The sequence below is a fragment of the Glandiceps talaboti genome, chromosome 8 (genome assembly GCF_964340395.1).
Source record: "Glandiceps talaboti chromosome 8, keGlaTala1.1, whole genome shotgun sequence".
Classification (NCBI taxonomy): domain Eukaryota; kingdom Metazoa; phylum Hemichordata; class Enteropneusta; family Spengelidae; genus Glandiceps; species Glandiceps talaboti.
The window spans coordinates 9,918,040-9,939,824 of NC_135556.1; the positions used below are offsets into that span (position 1 = coordinate 9,918,040).

Genomic DNA, 21,785 nt, shown 5'->3' on the forward strand with positions numbered 1-21,785 from the left:
TTAATAACGGTCTCTAGCTATCACTTCATATGGAGCACATCTAGTAAGTAACCCTTCGTATGAAGCCTTCAATTCGGGTTTTCCCTTGTCAGGTGATGGCAACAGAGTAAATTGTTGAAATAAAGACGTCAAAATGAGCAAAAGTTCGTTTCTTGCTAAGGCCTCACCAAGGCAAACGCGGCGTCCAGTTGAGAAAGGTAAGAAACTGTCTGGTTTTGGCAATGCGTTGCCATCTTTGTCCAAAAATCGTTCTGTGAACAATGAATAGAAATAACAAAACACGATGATTAACTTGAAAATGCAAGGCCGAGCAAACAAACTTCGTGGTAATGATTACCTGACCTAGTTCTTTCCCTGCCCTTTCCCCAGAATCTTCTGCTACACCTACCAGTATAACGTAAACACAATGTGAACACAATGTATCAAAAATCGAAAAGCCGAAAATTCACCTTTTTTTTCTTTGCGACATAAGCTTAAACTTTCTTTTAATATTTTTAGTAACACAAGGGCATTTGTAAAATAACTGGTCATCGATAGATAGAAGGTAACTTAAACATTCTGAACAAAATCGTTAAAATCTGCTACTACGCCATCTAGTGGCAGTGAGTGAACAGCGATAAAGGTTCTAGTCGAAAGCTTACGGTAAATACTTTTGTATTTGCAGTTGTGTTAAATTGTAAAAACAATTTTCAGGAACCTAAATCTCGTTATTACAATTTCCTACCTGGTCGAAACTCCTCAGGTTTGTCCCAGTGTTTCTGGTCCATGTGCAAATTTAATATATTTATCCAAACCAACGTTCCTTTTGGTAAATTGTACCCACCTAAACATATTTCAAAATAAGAAGCATGGATAATCATTTTGTAAGTGGATATGAATATTGCAATAAATGAAAATATATCATCTCGGTGGTATCTAGAAGACATTTTTCATTATAAAGGAATAGACTGGAAATTTGTTTAAAGCAAAGAAGTATAACTCGTGGGTCTGTTTACAGTCGTGGGTTATTCCATGATTAAAGGTACTGCTGGACCTCATATGGGGCAAGGTATTGGACAAGATTTGGTAGACAAGTTATCTGAGGTTGACAATGGCCAATCAGAGAATACGTACCAACTGATGTATCACATCGCGTTGTGTGGGGTATAGCGAGGGGTGTAACGGCTCTGATTCTCAACACTTCTTGGATAACAGCTTCACAATATGGTAACTTGCCCTTGTCAGATAATAATGGCCGACGATTTTGACCGATGACGAGTCATCAATCTCTTCTTGCACCTTCCTTTGTACATCCGGGTAGTTGACAAGGTAAGCCACACACCAGTTAATTGTGAGGGTAGTGGTATGCAATCCAGCTGGTTTAAAAATGGAAAGGTGTTTAATTGTTCATAAGCATATAATCTGCTGCAATTTTTTTGAAAATAACGGCTTGATGAATTAGCAACCCTTGTATTCATTGACAAGTATTGTTATCTTGGAGTTTCGACATCTAGGCCTAATTGCAGAAATTTAAAATTACCATAATACATTGAATATTTATATATCATGGCAATTATGTTTTTCCTCAGGTAGACTCTACAATGAAGTAAAATATTAACGTAAATACCTGAAAAAATATCAGACACAGTTTGTCGTAGGTTGACGTCTGTAATGGAGTCGGAGTGTTCTTCTCCTGCTGCATTGGCATCTTTTTGAATTTTCAGAAAATCATCCACAAAATCATGGACATTGTCTACCAGTTAAGACAAAATGACATGGGTTGGGGTAAAGTACACAATAATTATTTCTAACTCATAAAAAGGTATGTTTTTATCAAGACTCGTGACTAACCGAAAGCATCATGTACTGCCATCGTTGATCTAAGCCAGGGGTAATAATTGTAAAAGCGCTTTGCGCATGACGTGGGAAAGCGCTATATAAGAACCCAACATTAGTATAATTATTGTAAAACTACAAGCATCTTATCGGCACTGTCTGAGACGTATATCAAGAAGTGTTATTCTTCGTTCAGCAGTCAGCAGCAAAATATGACTTGACTTTTGAGAATGTATTCTGCAAACAATCACTTTGTGCAGACGAAATTCGAACTTTACTGTGTATATTTTATTCGCCTCAGGTGTATTTTTTCCATCTTTTTTTTTTTTCACTTTATATACTTTAACAATTTCAAGAGTCAACTTCTATCATCTAAATGTTCAAATCTGAATATCGGGACATGTAGAAACGACTATTTTAATCGACTAGTGATGCTTTCTACATTCCTTCATAGTGTTAAGTTGTTACAAGTGTAACCATAATCATCCTACTAACTATAGCAATGACGTAGGCATTATAATACATTATACTGTAAATGAAAGAAATTGACATTTCAAGTAAAAAAATGGCGGACATTTTAAAGTGATCTCGTCTGCGCTTCATTTACATATGATGGCACGCCTGGAGGGACGCGGGGGTGGGGACAAATATGATCATCCATAATGAAATCGATTATCTCTACACTGTACGCTGTGATGCTTGACTTGGTTAACCAGACTCTCGTCGTTGAGGGCGATCGCTTTATGGCTACTACCGCCCAGAGAGGTACCCACAAAGAGAGTAAACCATAGATGGAATCTTTGAAGTAATTACCTTCATCAAACTTCTTTTTGTGTTTATCAATTTTCGTCTGTATCATCCCATACCATGTGTCAATCATTTCCCTGACCCGACGTAAACCCTTAGTAGGGATATAACGGAACACAGGAATAAAATCTGCAAGAAGACCACTTCCCAAGCAATCCTGTGCATCTTTGATAATTGTCAAAATTTGCTGAAAGTCGGGGTCATCAAACTCGTATCTAAAATGAATTCAACATATAGAATACGAGTTGACGGGTCAATGGAAGGAAATTTTCATTCTAAACAGTACTAGTGATCAAACGATTCGACTTCTTGTAGTGTCGACAATTATGACGCGACAATATTTTAACTTTCCATGTGATTGCAAAAATCATTATTCTTAATACATATAACTTGCTAAAAATTAATGTTAACACTTTAAAAGTTAAATTGACATAAAAAATTGCACTTCACGTACTTTTCTCCAAAGCACATGGATGCAATCACATTGGTAACCACTAACATAAGGAGAGGTTCGGGGTCAAATGGTTTGCCCTCCTTGTCATGAATGGCCTTCTTCAACAACGGAAAGGCCTGGTCTTTCACCAGATTTTCTAACTTTGATCCGCTCGCATAGTTTCTAGAAAGAATAACAACACCATTATTGAAAAGTTTCGTTTTCCATTTGCACACAGAAAGACAGTATATACCCATTGCATTCATCGAATATTTTGCAAAAATGCCTTCTCAAGCTACCAATTGACGCATGCATATATATATATATATATATATATATATATATATATATATATATATATATATATATATATATATATATATATATATATATATATATATATTATATATATATATATATATATATATATATATATATATATATCATATTAGCCATATTTGCAGTCTAAATGGAGTTGAAAGGAAGTTATGTTTTTCACCCAGTTTGTCTGATAAAGAGATAGCTCATATCATAGAGGGGTTTAGGTTAAACTGTGGATTGCAAGATTGCCTATTTGAGGTAATGACCAATTTTAATTAAATTTTGGTGGAGGTAATGAACATTCTAAATTACTGAATATAATTTGATTCTCATTGCAGTCGTGAGTAGTTTAATAATTAAATTAATTTTACATTTTTAATGAAATTAATTCTAATACCATGCCAATAGTTTTATCAAATTGTATTCTAAATTAAATTGACACTTTTTTCTCATATGAACAAAGATTTTGAATGAGTAGATGTTCACACTCAGGCTGGACACGTTAAGCCGCTCTCAGCGTTTTAGAAAACAAGCATGAGTGGTCCAGAGTCACGCGCTATGGTGGATTAGGGCCCAGAATCGAGGGTCTCTCTTTTCACTGTCTGTACTAGCTGGATGAAGATATGGTTGTAAAGTTTCTTCAAAATAAAGGTTCGCATGGGCCACGTGACGTGCACGTGATAAGTAATGGACCACTGTGAATCACACTGCAGTACAATGTTACCTGATAGCTTGGTGACCAATTTTGCGGAGAAACTTCCACTTAGAAGTGAGGTCGCCAAACATGATGTTTTCGCCACCTTCTGTCATCAGATCAACTTAGAATAGAAACAGTAAAATCAAATGAAAATTTCTACTCACAAAGCCAAAAGATTTCTTAGAAGGGAATCCCAGATTCCCAGTCATTTGATAATATCAGTGAACCGAGACTTGTCCATGAACATTCATTCTCGTAGAAACAATAAATGATATGTATCATGCAGTCACGGTTTAATTAGATTATTTTTTAATTAAAATAGCGCTTTGAATTATAAGAACAAATTATTTGATGTAAACACTCACTGCACTAGTTTAATCAAAGTGCATTTTAATTAATTATTGAATGTTTTGATTACAAGAACAGTTTTTGATTTAAAATTGATGTAAACTCTCATTTCAGCGGTCAAAACCCCATTTTAATTATATTCGATAATTTAGTACATGTACGAAAAACTAATAAATTGTCGAGGAAACTCCATTTGCCAACAACTAAACATTTTACCATGCCATCGAACTAATATTAAAAATAAATTATAGTTTAATCGAGGTTTTATGATAAAATATTTTCACTTCTATCAAAAGCTCATATATCAGCTTGTGTTATTTTAAATCGGCCCTATGTCACATAAAATTCATATAAATATACGAGCGTCTTGTTCATTTGGCGGACGAAGTATCACCAACTCACCGGAAAATATACGCGTCCTCCCTGCGAATTCATTCTGTTTCACCACAAGTGCTTCTTTGACTAAATCGATGTCATTTAGGATCACCATCCGATCTTTGCCAAGCTTGATTGAAAACACAGCTCCGTATTGTTTGGTGTACCTATCCAAGGTCTCCATCGGATCTTTGGCTAATTCTGTGAAATTAATGCAGTGTTGTTTGTTATACAGGTCGTAGAGAAGGACTGGTGATCATCACCTTGTTATAGGAATATGCCCACTGATTATACTGTCTGACTTCAGACTAAATTGGCTTATGAATTCGCCAGTGGTAAATAAGAGTTAACTTAAGTATGCATCAGGAAAATTTAAACTTGTGTTGTAATACGCTACTCAATAAACTCCAAAGTATTCTCAGTTAAAGTCAAGATCAGGGGTCACCGTACAATATGTTCAAACAGAGGTTAAATGGGTGTCAACAAACCATTATAGGATCGAACATGGCCTATAGTATACAGAAGTTATCCGTGGCCGGCTTTGTGTGGGGAAGGATTCAAAGGCCGGCCACGGATAACCTTGAGGCTAAGTATGACCGTGAATACTGTATTGGAAAATAAACGATATCGTCCTATTGCTCTGAAAACAATATGCTGATCGTCCGATTTCTGTTATCCTATCAAAATGGATTTGGAACAAGTTTTCATATGGTGACTTTGGAGGACTTTCAATGGGTTTGATTTTCAATGAATGTCCTTGGTGTCCTAGCTATACCTTAGATTACTTACCTACAATACTGCCTATAAAAGGCAAGCCCCTTGGTCCTGGAGGGAAGTCAGATGGTATGCGTACACTTCGCACTGCAAATATCACTAGTAGCACCAATAGCAATACAATAACGTTGACTGGATCGGTGAAACTTTCCAGCATTTTGTCAAACTATATACAGTAACAGTGAGGACAAAAACACATCCCCAATATCTTGGTATTTTTTCATATGATAAATTCAACTTCTAATAACCGCATTTAAACATGGTAGTTCACAGTTTTTGACACGTACTCAATTCTAATGAATTGAGTGTACTCTACGGCTGCTGCACACTGTATATCAGAGGGCACGTAGTATTTCTTAGGTTATTGCTTGCCCTGTCTAAAGGCTCAGAATATAACAATGTTGTGACTTGAATATATTGGTTGTGGTCTTACGCTAACGGTCACGAAATGTTGCAGAGAATTGTGCGATTTTTCACGGGACTGAGATCAACATTTCGTGACCGTTAGCATAATGCCACTACCTATATATTTGTCCTAATTGTATCTAAAACACACAGTATAGTGCAGAATGTATGAATTTGTAGGAAAACAACATGTCCTCGATCGTGCTGTATGGTACTAGGGAGAATGTTGTGTATGTACCAATCGTATCATGTAATCAAAACAGAGACTAAAGCAACAATATAACTCCAACTTCGTATTTCATACATTTTATAAAACACGTACACATTGTATACGTGCATACAGGGCAACTTCCACCTACCTTGTTGGTATGCGAGGAAAGAATAATTACACATCACCAGCTGACCTCAATTACCCATCGATGGGGTCACACATACTAAGTTGAAGCCATCAGACACTTCTAGAAGACACTTTATTCTAGCAGACAAATTAGAGGGCGCTTCAAAATGACACTTTTCGTAAACTCTAGCAATTGGTATCTCTTTACTGACTTGTAGTATTTGACGTCATATATTACATGGCCATGGTGACTAGGTTCTTATCAATTACACTGGCAGAAAGTCAAGTATGATTTAATCATTTCATTGAATTAAGTTGTGTTTTTGTAATCGCGTTACAACTCAAATCATTGAATATATTGTCAACTGAAATTTATCTAAGAATAGTAAGATACTGGTAAATACTTTGTATGTGATCATCTTCATCTTGTATTCCCAAACGTACGTGTACATGTACAGTTTATATATACTACAGTTATACAAGTATTAAATGTACTCCAATTGAGGAGAACATAATTGTGATGATGTAAATAAAGTAACTGTATGAAAGGTTAAGTTATGAACAAAGCCCAGATTTATACGGTGTATGGTGGCATTTTTATCAGCAATATATTGTCGTCCGCGATATTGAAATTGCACATACTAAAAAGTGCTACTGTTTTCTCGCGTCGACTGACACTGGCCCGTAGGCTAAGCTTGTATATACAAAGAAAGAGTGGCCGACTTATTTTATCATTTGACATATATAGTTATCTATTCTACACTAACAGGGTGAAGAAATATCATCGTCAGATCGTGGCAGCCAAGACACACTAAATGCTCCCATGAACTACATACCGTTACATGCACGTGGAGGGTACATCCTACCTACACAAGAACCAGCCTTGAGGAAGGAGCTACTGTGCTAAGTATCCCAGCAACACAAGAACCAAGAAGGGGTACTGTTTACACGTCTCGTCTATGGTTAAGTTTGCATGGATATGGTGACCTGAAGTACTTCTTTTTTCCTTCTCAAACTTTCAATATTTTCATTTCATTTCAGGAATTGGGGATCAACAACATGAATGTTAAGTTAAATGTTGACTTTAAAGTTAACTGGATCTAACGACTTGGGATAGATAGAGTCAGTCATCAGTTATTATGAATTCAAGGTGATGAACTCTCTTGTTTCCATTTCAAGATTAAAATGATTGAATGATTACGTAACATAAATGTGCTATTTTGATAAAGATCCATGATTTATTGGAGAATAAAATATAATTAAATAAAGAAACCTGTTAAAATTTGTTTCGTGTGTTCATTTTCACTTGCATTAATTGTGATAAAATGAATTTGGATTCTCGTCTACATTCAAATCCAAACTTAGATAGCACGACCTTTCAAATTTTACAAGAAACATTTGAAAAAAAAAAACGTACATGTAATTGCATTAGACTATATAGTTAGTTGTTATAGTAGGGAGTGATAACATTTACGGATATTTGAAACATATTTTAAAGGGAAAGCCGAGTCGCCCGATAATTAAGGCAAAACGTTCGACCGTGAGTTCAGTGAAATATAATACGGGTCAAAATGCAGTTTTTGGACGAGAAAACATCTCCTTATTAGAAGTTTCGAGAAGTTTAATATTTGGTAAAATATGTTCCTGTGTGTGACTATAGATAGAATATTCTTCGATGATATCAAGATGATCGTTTAGATCCGTCATGATGTTTGGGTCGGGTCATTTTGATTAAATTTGGAAGATTTGGCATAATTTCATTGTTTAGGCTTCGATAAATGAATGGAGAAATTAATAGCTGAGTGGATTTATTAATTTGCACGTATCGCAATCACATTTATGTTGGTTGTCTGGGTGATGAGGGTGTTAGTCTAGGTACAGACTGGCCGTATTACGTACGCAATGTATTCCATTAGTAATGGAGTATGTTGAGTACCAGGCCATTTATGAAAATATAAGTTAACAAAACAATTGTTGAAGCTAGGAGATTATATCGGAAGACATTGAGAGATCCTAAAAACTAAGTTTCGCATGTCATATAAAAATTGTAGTGTCCGTAATTGAGTTACGGTGTAGTAGCATTACAACTGCTAGATATAGTAAGGTCGCTTTGCTACGCTAGAAAACGTTACTGGAATCTTGTATGTGTGTTCCCTAGACTTCGGTAAAATAGGTGAATTATAGTGTATACGTACACTGTAGTGTTGGAAACACAAAAAAGTTAATTATACTGTAATATCTTGTTGATGCTGAAGAGTAGAAAAATTGAGACTTGAAACTTATCAAGTTGTTTCCTGAACTGTGAGGATTACTTTTCAACATATAACGGAACTCCATGAGCTTTACACAACTGTTGACATCAGACCGTGAACGAACGGGAACCTTTTACAAAGAGGGAAAGTAAAGAATTAAGATTAATAACACTTGGCTCAGCAGCATGATGGAAGTACATACAGATACTTGTGTTACACACCATGGTTTGATAAGAACAGATATAAGGCTAATATTTGGAGAACATGTTCCTCTCAGCGTTGGTACAAAGGTGTGAAAGATGTTCGTTCTGTATGTTCCGTCTTGATCTTGAGGTTGGGTTATTTTGACTAAATTAAAATTTGGAAGACTGGGTATTCATTATTTGCGACTCCGAAATCGACAAAGATTGCATTAAAAGTGAATGGAGAAATTATATGATTACTTGGTAGGTGGTGTGATTAATTCTTTAATAATATGAAACCAACACATTTGTGTTGATTGTCTGTCTGGTGTCCACGAGGGTGTAACATAGTCATAGACAAAGTTGAGTCTCATAAGTGTGTTATTAGCAAGAAATGAGAGACAATGACACAAAGGTTAGAGCATGAAGCAAACAGAGTAGTTTATTCTTTTTCCTTGAATAGAGTGATAGTGTAAGTACAAATGAAAATAATAAGTACATACTACGACAACTGATTTGGTATGCTTTTTACAAATGTTCCCACTTCTCATGGTTGAGAAGTCAGGTATACAGATAACCAACCTTCGATACCCACGATGACAACAACCTTGAAGCTTCAATCATGATGATGACAACAATCTTAAATAACCAGGACAACAGCATAACAACCTATGTTAGGAAACTATGATGGCGACAACATAACAACCTAAGGTAACCTTGGCGAAAACACAACAACCATAGGTAACCATGGAAAAAACACAACAACCTTAAAGGTAACCATGGCAAAAACACAACAACCTTAGGAAACCATGATGGCGACAACACAACAACCTTAATAGGTAGCTAGCCCTAGCCTGGTGACAATAACTTTGCTTCAAATCAAAAGGTTAAATTTACCCCCCCCCCCCCCATAAAATGTAGAGTATATAGAATGTATGCTCCCTCTGTTGCTACAGCTCATTTTTCTTTTTCAATGTTTACAATTTCTTTGATTTCAAGGTGGCTGTTTCTGACTTGTGTTTGGTAATATCCATGGATACACGTTGACCCATAGAAGCAGCCTTTTCTTTCTTCTGTGCAACCACTGCCATCCGTCGCTCTTCTGCCCTTCGAAGCTTGGCCTCCAGTTCAAATACGTTTATGGGTGGTAGAGCTGCGGACTTGGACTGGCGCATTTTCAGAGGTGGCAACCTGACTGGCTTAGAGATATCAAATTCAATTTTATAGGCGATGTTTTTCCGTTCACCTTCGACAGCGGTTTTCTGGGTTGATCCATCTGGATAAATTAAATAGAATTTAAAAAAAAAAACATTTACTCTTAGACTAGGAGTGTCATAGCTCTATCTATCGTATGTAATAATATTAATCATAGAATTCATGTAATATAACGGTAGATCAGTTGAATTTATTAATTTTCCTGTGAAAGTAAACCTTCTACCAAGACGTGAGTTGTCTTTAAAATAGGCAACCAGACTTACCCACACTCCGCTGAACATTATCACCAGCATCCCGGGTAGTCTTGGTAACAAAAGGATCAAATGATGGCGACTGGTTGCGTGGTCCAAACATGGGTAGTGGAGAGCGCAGGGCGTCAGAAGTTGTCAAACCACCAATTGGTACCACTTGGCCACGTTTCAGTTGAATTCGTTCGCGTAGTCTGGAAAACATTCGGGCAATTGACCCGAAACAACCTACAGAACCATTTGCTACAGGCACATCGCCTACATCCTTCTTGTTTTTACCGGATAAATCCTTTGGTTCGGCTGGAGTACCATCCTTCTTGGATTCCGTCATCAGACCAGATGTCTGTAAGTATTCACTTTGAACCCTTACATTTTTCTTCGCTTCTCTCTTTCTCTTTGTCTTCTTTTTCTTTCCCTTCGGTTCACTCCACCCATTCCTGTTGTCGGCACGATGTGGCGCGGTAGAGTTGTTCACATTTTGATGCTGTGATGTGGGTTTTCCATCCAACTGAACTAGGTCGATGACTTCAATTCCGTCGTTGGAATCACTGCCTTTAACGAAGATGGACGTAGCAGCCATGATGGCGTAGAATTCAAACTAGGAATCTACCCGCTCATACAAGATCTCCGGACAAAGACATAGGTACGTGTGTACAGATGTACTGATGTCCGTGGAGTGATAAACAGATATAGAATACGCGTTGACATGCATAGAACAAGGGAAATTCGTATCACCCTTCCACATTGTTGTACGCAATCGAAATGTGCCGTGATTGACGCGTTGGAATATTGGAGTTTCGAAATGTGCCTTTGTTGACGCGTTGGAATACTTGGTCCAGGAGTCGTTGCTAAGCCAGCCATGAAGTTGCCTTTAAAAGTTCTCTACTGATGACGGTAAAAGGTAAAGGTGGGCCACTGCAAGGACCAATTTAGAATAATAAACAAGTTCAAGATTAATTTGGTTAATACCGAGACACAACATATCAAATATCTGATAAGATAAATAAGTTTGCTGCAATATACACGTATTGAAACTAGTTCTAGTTTCTTTGGTATCTTTGACTCATCAAGGTGCTCATCACCATGGAATGCAATTATGTCTCTAATGTTTTGTTTTGCTTTTCGGCGAAAACATTTATTTAGATTAGATAACAACTTTAACAAATTTATAGCAATAATAACATTACATTAATAATTTCATTAAATTACTTATGCCATCGTTCTTTTTTCATGGCGCTATTTAGAATAAAAAATGAACGCGACATTTTCACCTGAATCTGATGTTTGGGACATAGTCTAGGTTATAATGTAGACAGTAGAGGAGACACACAGGGTTAGACTGTCGACAGTCGCTCGCGCCTTTTTTGCCCAAAGTTTTATCTAAACTCCGATCCCGCGCAACACTAGTCTAATCGCAAATTGAGGGCCGAAGGCCCGAGGTCGAGGGCCGAAGGCCCGAGCGACTGTTGTCCCTTGCCGCATCTCCCTTGCTATTACTTATTCGTGATGTGACGTCATTTAATGGGGGCGGTACTCTATCGTATAATTACTACTAGAAATAAAATGCGACACACTAGGTTTGGGAGAAAGTGGGGTGTGCTTTAATATCTGAAAGTGGTAACACACTCCACACCAACCAACGGGTGGGAGGGTTGGGAAAAACAAGAATTGAACTACAGAGCACAAAGTTAGCTCACAGCAAACTGAACAGAAACAAATGGCTGAGCGCCAAAACACCAAAAATTGCTACAAAACTGCCGCCCAAAGGGGGGCGCCCTCGCAGTCCGTAATTAACCATTTCTCCCCAGAGAAATATACAAATTACTACTAGAAATAAAATGCGACACACTAGGTTTGGGAGAAAGTGGGGTGTGCTTTAATATCTGAAAGTGGTAACACACTCCACACCAACCAACCAAATCACCCAAACCTGAGTGAGGAACACTATGAAAAATTATCTTCTAAAATTGCCTTACCCATTGTAGCAGTGACTGCTAATTTATCACTCAATGGAACTCTAATATACTGACGAAAGGCATCACTGGCCCAATCACCATGCAGACGAAGCATTTCTGGAGAGATGCCGCAATGAAACGCGAAGGAACAGCCCCCTCTGCGGAAACTATGGCCAGAAAAGTGCTGAGGGGAAAAACCGGCAAGAAGGACAAGCCGAGCTAAAGCTCCAGAAAAAACCCGGGCCGAAAGAGGGACAAGGCATCCTCCAGATGGCACAACGAAAGCAGGTGCAGAACCAGGTGCTGGAATTAAAGAACACATTGATGTATAAGCTTTAACTGGGCAAAGGAGAGAACCTGGAATACTGCAGATTGGGAGAAAATGCAAACGCTCCCCAAACTGGATGGTCTTACTGTAACTAACTGTAACTACTAAAAAATTCTCAGAAACCTTAACTTTATCTCTAGTTAAATGTTTTGCAGAATCGAAACTATGTGTACCAGGAGGAACCAAATTACTCTTCATGAAAAATCCAAAAAAGGCAAGTAAAAAACATGCCCACAATGCTGAATGTACCGGCTTGGAAAGGTCCAAGAACTTAAGAAATTTAAATAACATCTGAGGTGTGATGGGATGCTTCTGAGTAGGCAAAGTGGATAATTCCCGCTTTAAAGCTCTAACTGATAACTCAACTAAGAAATCTGAGATAGGATCAACAGAAAACCCATTGTATGAAGCAAAACGCTTAATACTAGCCTTATAGTTAAGAATAGTACCGAAGGCTGTAACTGTACGTGAAAGAAACTCCAAGAAATTACAGATGTTAAGAGGCTCTAAAGGCAACGGCTTAACATTAAAGTATGTACAGAACAAAAAATAAGTCTTAATATGGCTTCTGAAATTCCGTACTGTGCCGCTTGCGTATGCTGAATGACGGCGAGTGACTGTTTGTTGACAAAGTTTCATCCACTGACTGGTACTGGTAATGTTAAGTCCTGTGGAAGCAAATTACCACTCATGAGTAAAATCAAATAATGTGTCATTCATGAAACATTCAACTAGATTGTGATAATTATGTAAACAATGAAACTGCCTACGGTACTTATCATCTAGATGCCACCTGCTCAAGCAATCTGCTTGAGAGTTTGTTACCCCTGGAATGTGCTTGGCTCTAATTTCCAGTTGGTACATAGCGCAGTAAAATAACAGTTCTCTAGCGCAAGCGATCATAAAATTGTCTTTGCTGCGACCTGTATTAATTACTGAAACAGTAGCTTCATTGTCACATGCTACATTTAAACACAGACCCTGCCAATTGTGTCCCCAAAGTTTAACTGCAACCACTACTGTAAGTAATTCCAATGCTGAAATGTGTAACTGTTTACTAGCAATCTTTTCTGGAAATACTGCATGAAAATACTCAGAATTTGTAACTCCCCCACAGCCACTTAAGCATGCATCTGTATGCAGAGATACAATTGTTTTGACCCCATCTATTTGAGGTATCAATGAAACACCATTGTAGGTTGGCAGAAACTCTGTCCACCATAACAAGTCTTTTTTGAAGTGGCGTGTAAGACGCGTCTTATGGTGGTTGCGTTTAAGTTTGCGAAGTAGCGCTAACATCCTTGATACAAACAACCTCCCGGGTCTCACACAAGCGGCAATAAACATGTCTTTTATTTGAATATGGTTTTGGAGAGGTTTGGTATTGGCAAGGCCCTGGTGACTTTGATATCTTCCTATGCCACTTCTTGACCAGAACAGTGGATATTTTTAAGCAGGACTGGTGGGCAGAGGTGTGTTCTAAGGACAAACTACGTTTATATAGAAACTTTAAATTTTTGTTCCAGTCAGAAGATTATATTTTGTTAAAAATGGAAACTAAATTCAGACGAGCATTGGCTTGCCTTAGAAGTTCTGGTCTCGAACTGGCTGTGGAAAAGGGCCGTGCTTTGGGTATTGATCTCGAAGATCGCACTTGTAAAATATGTATGTCAACAAATATTGAAGATGAATACCATTTTACTTTAGTTTGTCCCCTGTACCAAAATCTCAGACAAAAGTACTTACCAGAATGGTCATATGTAAATCCTACTATTGAAAAGTTTTATTCACTTATGTCGTCAAACAAAGGTCCAGTAATTCTAAACCTAGCTGCGTATGTATACAGAGCAGATGTTTTAAGAAAGGAATTTTGCTAATTTGTTTTCTGTACACTTCCGTCAGATTTTGTAATCTAGTACTGTAAATTTTTTGCGATATGGGCTGGAGGCCTTAAGAAGCAATAAACCATTATTATAATAAACATAAGTTTCCCTATGATAGACTGGAGTTCGCGTTTTGTTGCAGTGCGTTTATCTTTCCATTGGTTTAGTATAACTTTAGTGTCTTCCAAGCGGTCTCTAGTCACAAACATTGACATTGTATTCGAGTCAAATCCGACTCCCAAGAAAACCATACAAGTGGTAGGTGACACAGATTTCGCTGTATTCTCTTGTAAGCCTAGTTCCTGAAGCAAAGACCCTAGTTTATTAAATGAGTCCCATGCGTTACTAGGTAAGTCCACACCTCCAAAGTCATCCAAGTAATTCATGCTGGTACAGCCAAGTTCGTGGTGCAGGTAAGTGACAGCATTGGTTACTCGCTGACATGCCATCGCTGCGCTGCGGATACCGAAAGGAAACACAATGTCAAAGTAAAGTTTATCTCTCCATTCGTAGCCAAGCAAATGATAGTCATATGGATCCACATATAATTGTTTATAAGCACGGCTCAAGTCTCTTTTATACATCAAGCACCCTTTACCATAAATGCGTAGTAAGGATGCAAATGTATCCACTGTGGGATATTTCAGCGAATAATCTTCACCTAAATAGGAGTGTGCAGGTATGCCATCGTTTACAGAGTTGCCTGATGGAAAGCTTAAATCCAAAATGATACGTCGTTCATCGGAGTCCTTTTTACTGACTGTAGAAATCGGTGACACAGTAAGTGGTACAATGAAGGGATTACATGTAAACGGTCCAGCAGTGGCTCCAAGGTGAGATTCTTTTGCAATGAATTTATCGACATGACTGCTGTAATCTATTGCTGACTTGTGGTTGCGTCCTTGAGTTACAGGTAAAGTACCTTTAATATAGCCTACGGGCCATCCAAACTCTAAATATTCACATATGTAACTATCTTCGTAGTCTTGTAGTCGTTGTCTCCACACGCTGATATTAAGTTTTGTAGGCACAGGGATTTTTAGCCCCACATAATTGTAATTCCCTGATGAGTAAACCAAATCATGTAAGTTCACCAAGTATTGCAAATCATGCTTAGAAACTGCTTGCGATTGAAGGCTGGTACTATTAACTGCAGATGGCGGATTTCCACCCTTGTTTGCATCTGTTACTGAAGCATGCATGCCGTTGTCACTAGACTGTGTACCGCAAGTGTCATTACGCTGGTAACAGGCCTTGACAGTTTGCTCCTGAGAAGCAGTGAGAGATAAGCGATTCCCTTGTATGACTTCTATAGCATTGTGGGTCTCAGGAGTAGCAAAGTTATGTTGCATAGCAACGGGACAGCTGTTGCAGTCAAAAGTGTCACTTGTGTCTGCTGAGGGAGTATTTTCTTCACAATTATGCAACACCTGATGGACGACATGATTAGGAATAATTGTCTGGGACTGTGTAGACTGTTTACCTCTGCATCGCCTGGCTGTCAGCGTCAGCTGGCGTAGTCGGCGTTTTCGCGTGCTGCTCGCGAAAAGGACATCTGACTATAGGATGAGACGCGTGTTGGCCTTTGGTTATACAATGGAGACATGCATGCAACTTCTTGCACTGTTTGTTGTTGGGGGGGGTCATCATAAGGACACATGTTCTTCCAGTTCCATGAAAAGCATATAAAGTTGAACTGGCTGTTATGTCTCGATTTATCCTGTTGCTGTGGTACTGAAATGCTAGTGTTGTTTGCTGTTGGTGTGGTTTTAAATGCCCAGTACGCTAAGCTATCGAAATTATCACTCCATGTAGCGTGTCCCATTTCTATTTTATGTAAAGCCTTAGCGTGAAATTCTCTGGTTTTCTCCCATCCGTACAGTATTTTGTAGTTAATTAAATCTTTCAGATGGGTAATTCTGTGTTCCTTCTCTTCGTCTGAAATTAAAGCTGGTATGTGAGTGATAATGGCGAGGTAACCCGCTAAGAAGTTATCGAAGGACAAATTATTGTAATCGGTAGTCTGTGTTGACGGCATAACATCCACCATTACATTATGAGGCCAAAGCGTGGGTCTGACTACGTGATCTTGGGGCTTCGTAAATATGCCTGATTTATGCTTACCGGCGGGTGCCTGAGTGAGGAAATCGTCTTCGGCGAACGGTAACCATTGTCTCAGCCTATCTTCCGACCTTCTTATCAGATCATTGTTTCTTCGGAAGTTGTTCACATCGACATCGTTGTGTCTGGGTGAGCGGTCGTCTGAGGTACGATGCTGAGTGGAATGGCACCATGGACGTTGACGGCCGTCGCTATGCCTGGACACATCACGTAACCCTTCGATTTCACGATCCACCTCCCGAATACTGGCTTCTAATTGCTCCATGACTGTGTCGGAAGCCTTCCTCCTAGTTCTACGTGGCATTTTCTCCGACCAGCTCGCAAAAACAAGAATTGAACTACAGAGCACAAAGTTAGCTCACAGCAAACTGAACAGAAACAAATGGCTGAGCGCCAAAACACCAAAAATTGCTACAAAACTGCCGCCCAAAGGGGGGCGCCCTCGCAGTCCGTAATTAACAATTTCTCCCCAGAGAAATATACAAATTTGCATACAGTTCAATGTAAGGTTACTCAACGTGCAACACACGTAAACTGCAGCGCAAACTTGACCTCGTAAATGCATTTTGATGGTCATAATCAAGTACTTTTTCCTTTCCTATCTTTCTTTGTGAAAGCTTGAAACCGCGCGTTTTTATAACATTCGTAAATGACGTCGTTGACAAACTCGACGCCCGATACATTGTCATGCGATTCACTTCGTCCCATTTTCAACTCGTCCCATTTCAACTCGCTCCAATTTCAACTCGCCCCATTTTCAACTCGCCCCATTTTTAACTCGTCCCATTTTCAACTCGCCCCAACAACACTAGTAAACGTTTATAAATCTGAACGATACATGGACTCGAAGTACGGAGACCGAAACATTTACATGATTTTACCTACGTAGCCAGTTGAAGCGTAGCAAATGTAACATTTCGTAGCAGAAAGTGGTGTGCGTTTTGGCTAAGTGTTTGGTAGATCTAGAACTTATACTAGCACAACAACTTTCCTCAGTCATGGAATATCACTTTTCACATTAGGACTTAATGTTTACAACCCAAATAAGAAATAATAATGATAATAACCAGGAATAATATTAGTGACTGACACGCTTACGACTTCCGCGCGTACGGGTTTTGGAGACGTGTCTCCTCTCCCTAGTTAACGCAACTAAGTATTGTAGTATGTGTTTACAGCGCAAGTGGTACTTCATTAGTGGAATACGAGATACCACAGACCCTCCAAACTGAGTACTACTAGCTTCGATTTCATATATGCATAGGTAAATTATATTGCAAAGAGTTGGGGCGAGTTGAAAATGGGGCGAGTTGAAATTGGGGCGAGTTGAAAATTGGACGAGTTGAGTGGGACGAGTTGAAATGGGACGAGTTGAAATTGGGACGAGTTGATCCGTCACCGTCTTGTTTAGCATGCAGCTAGCTGTTACAGTGGTACTGGAGCGAGAGAGTGCTACGGAAGTCGACTTATTGTACCAACTCCGACCGACACTCCTGTCAAGCAACAGATGTTTTGGACACCTTTTTTACCTTCCCTCGACTGCAGCTAGCATATTATATAGTAATAATATTCATGTATAAAATGTTTGATAGTGAGGCGCAGATAATGTGCAAATGGTCTACCTGAAACAGAAAAGTGCCTCCATATTTACCACGGCACGGAGATCGTGCTCCGATCCGACACGTCTTCAACTAGTGCCTCCACAGAGTACTGAGTCTATATATACCTAACGCTATTGTACCCCATTATTTCAGATACCGATTGAGGAGTCAATTTACGTAATCTTTATCACGATGCTATATGATATGACAGTTTGTTGTGTCTTTTCCTTGATGTTTTCTTTTTATGTGAGTTTTGTTGTTGATGTGGGGGGGGGGTGAACCTTTGGGTCGGCCGCTAGGTTGTTACCACTTCCCTATTGTTTAGCAAAATTACCACAAATAAAAGGGCCTTCGCCGTTTATATACGGGATTATATTAGAGCTATCATTGTATCAATGAGGATACTACTGGGACAATTGCAGACTAGATGTTGTTAGCTGTATCGCGAGAACGATCGGAGCATGGAAGTATAACCCACAGGCCTGCGACTTCATAGCCCGGGCTTCATAGGCTATGGACTTGTCACTTCCTGTCAGTACACTAACGAAAACATCTTTCCCAGAGACATAGGTATCTATAATTCTTCTCTGAAAGTCTTTCAAGTGCGAGTATCAAAGTTTTTCCAATGCGTCTCGATGTGTTGACTCGCTTGGTGACTACGCCATGTTCATTTTGATTGACAAGCTTTGTGAACTATGACCTAAATGTCAATAGTCTACAAACTGAATGTTCCTATTGTTATCGCATGAGGGCGCGGCAAGGGACAACAGTCGCTTGGGCCTTCGCAATACGGCCCTCGATATCAGTTTGCGATTATACCACAGTATTACTAGTGTTGCGCCGGACCGGAGTTTAGATAAAACGTAGGGAAAAAGGCGCGAGCGACTGTCGACAGTCTAACAGGGTCTAAAACTTTCACTTGAAATTTCTTCCGAAGCGTTGATGAAGGTTCACACGGCCTACCCACAGAATGTGACATCACAAAGAGCTTTGCTCTCGTTAAAAGCACAGCTTCAACAGTGTTGTATAAATATAGTGAACTTTGTGATCACCGATATCAGTGTTTTTATCGGATAATTGCATTTAGTGGTAATGTTGGTGAAACTTGTCTCACAAGATCAGAGAAAGGGCTATAATAACAGTTTGTAGAGATTGTTTGAAGAAGGTTCTGACAACACTCGACATTCTGACATTGTTGCTGTTTCTATTTAACCATGGAAGTAGTTCTACTTCCATGATTTAACACTCTTCAGGTCAAGTTCTTGTACAAGATAATGACTGTTGTAGGATTATGGTTAAAGGGACCGCCACTCCAGAAAATAAATCTATTTTCATAAATTGTAAGTTCTAGGGATTCAGTTTCACTTCAAATAAATTTCGCTCAGTTTCCAAGAAACACTTAACTGAAACTCTCAGTTCTACTTGAATACTATTATACTCACAACATTCATGACGCTGAATGGCTAATTCCTTCATACTCATAAATATTCAGTGTTCATCTAATATAAGTTCATGTCTGCCAAGATCCATTGGGCAATGATGTTTCATCAAAAGAATAGTGGCGTTTCAATTTTATGTTTCTTGGTAACCTGGGCAAAAGATATTTGATGTGGATATCACTTAATGACTCTACAGAACCCAAACTTTATCACCTTCATTTCCTGAGCTAGCAATCTGAAAGTAGGGGGGGGGGGGTAGTTTCAGCACCCACACTGGGGATTTATTCAGGGAATACTCAGAGTTAAGGTTTGCAATACCCAATGTCATCAAGATTAACTCTTACTAGGTAGACAAACTAACAAGGAGCTTCATAGTGAAGTACTAAGCTACCGGTGTCAACCAACAGCCATGAATGTTTCATCCACCAGTCACGTTATATACATGCTAATCATCCGCTACCATCATAGGTCAGTGGGGAAGGAGTTGTGTGACTGTAAGGAGTTGCTGCAAAACTTTCAACTATTGTTTGACAGGACAAAACAGTGAAAACACCAACAAAAATATATCATCTTCGATCTATATATTCTGTAAATTGTAATCTCAAAATGAAACAGTCCAGTGGGACTGCTGAACGACTTAGTAGTTCCCTGTATGTTTTGACTGTTTTAACTATACGACACATAAGGTCAGAGAAACCCTCAACTTCATTCATTCATTCACTCACTCATAACAACAACAGAAAAAACATAAGAATCACTATTTTCACAGTTCAGAGGATATTTATTTATTACAATTGTATATTTCCATTTTTTTTGTAAACCTCTGTATTGTCAGGAACCAAGATGTTAGTTGCTTCTAGGATATTTCACTGGTGGTATGTATTCCTGTAATAGAGAACAGAAGATGGATACATCACTATAGAGTATAGAATGATTGTAAGATTGACTTCAAAAACATTTCGTTCAACCCCAAATGTCTCATTTATTTCACAAGATTTTATTCTTTACAATGATGCTCTTCTTAGAGAATGCACAGATACACACAATATATCAACTGGTTTCAAAATAGTCTATAGCACTGAAATAGTTTATAGTTTTCACTGAAAAAGGACATAGGTACCCATTACTTAGTGTCATGTGTATAACATCCAACGATATGTAGCTGTTAGCATTTATTGATGAACAAATGATTCTGGCAGGCAACAGGTAAATTTCTGAACACTTGCTTGGTGCAGTGCAAAGTAATATACCATCAACACTGTCTTTTACTTCATAACGCCATTTACACAGATACATACATGTATACTTGTAACTTAATCATATTGCACAGAATTAAACTTATGCACAGTAACACTAGCAAACAGACTGTTTCCATTATTTGGCCTGTTATGAGCAGCATACAATGTAAATCTAAACCTGCTTACATGGCAGTGTGCCCTCTAATGATAGCCAAAATTTGTTGAGTCAAAATGAGAAAACTGGCATTTCTTGTGAGTCACCCCATAGCAAGAGGTAGGAGAACACCAAATTTTGGTGCGTCACTAGAAATTGTGTGCCTTAATTGTATGAGTCACTGATGATTGCACTTAATATGTATGATACTACAATGTGAAGCGTCCACAGTGCCAGTGGCAAATCTTTTACTGTAGTCTAGCCGACAAGAAGCATGTACTATACATAATAGACTTTTATTTCAAATATCACTGTGAAGTATCTGGGCTCCTGTATCACATGTTGCTTGACCACATGAGCACCATTTTCTTTGCATTTGATCTTTATATATACTGGATAGTTCTTAATTGTCTCCCAAGAAGTCCAATGAGGGCCATCTCTCATGGGTTCAGTGTTAATGCAGGAGGAAACCGGAGTAAATGCTACTATGGAAACCAAGCTATCGGGACACACTAAAATAGACCTAAACTAAAACTTAAGTAGCACTACAAATGTGTATGTTGATATAAAGTTATAGATAAATGGCTGTAACTAAAGTCACAGTAGGGTGGTGTCTCAACTTGGCCACACATTCAACCTCATTCAGTGTTTATACTGTCTTGATTACAGGGAGATTACAATTTACATCCACGTTACCGCAGCAGCGCTATCATCCATGTATAATCTTATCTACTACATGCAACAATAGTTATTGTTTCAGACTGTCTCAGTTTGCCGATAGCTCAATTTCCGTAGTAGTATTTCTAACAGGAGCTACTGAATGACGATAACATGCAAAGAAAGCAACCACAGTTGCT

General features: G+C 38.5%; 1 pseudogene; it reads right to left on the reverse strand.

Moving 5' to 3' along the window:
* Positions 1–5,727, reverse strand: LOC144439157 (steroid 17-alpha-hydroxylase/17,20 lyase-like; annotated as a pseudogene).
* Positions 5,728–21,785: the final 16,058 nt, after the last annotated feature.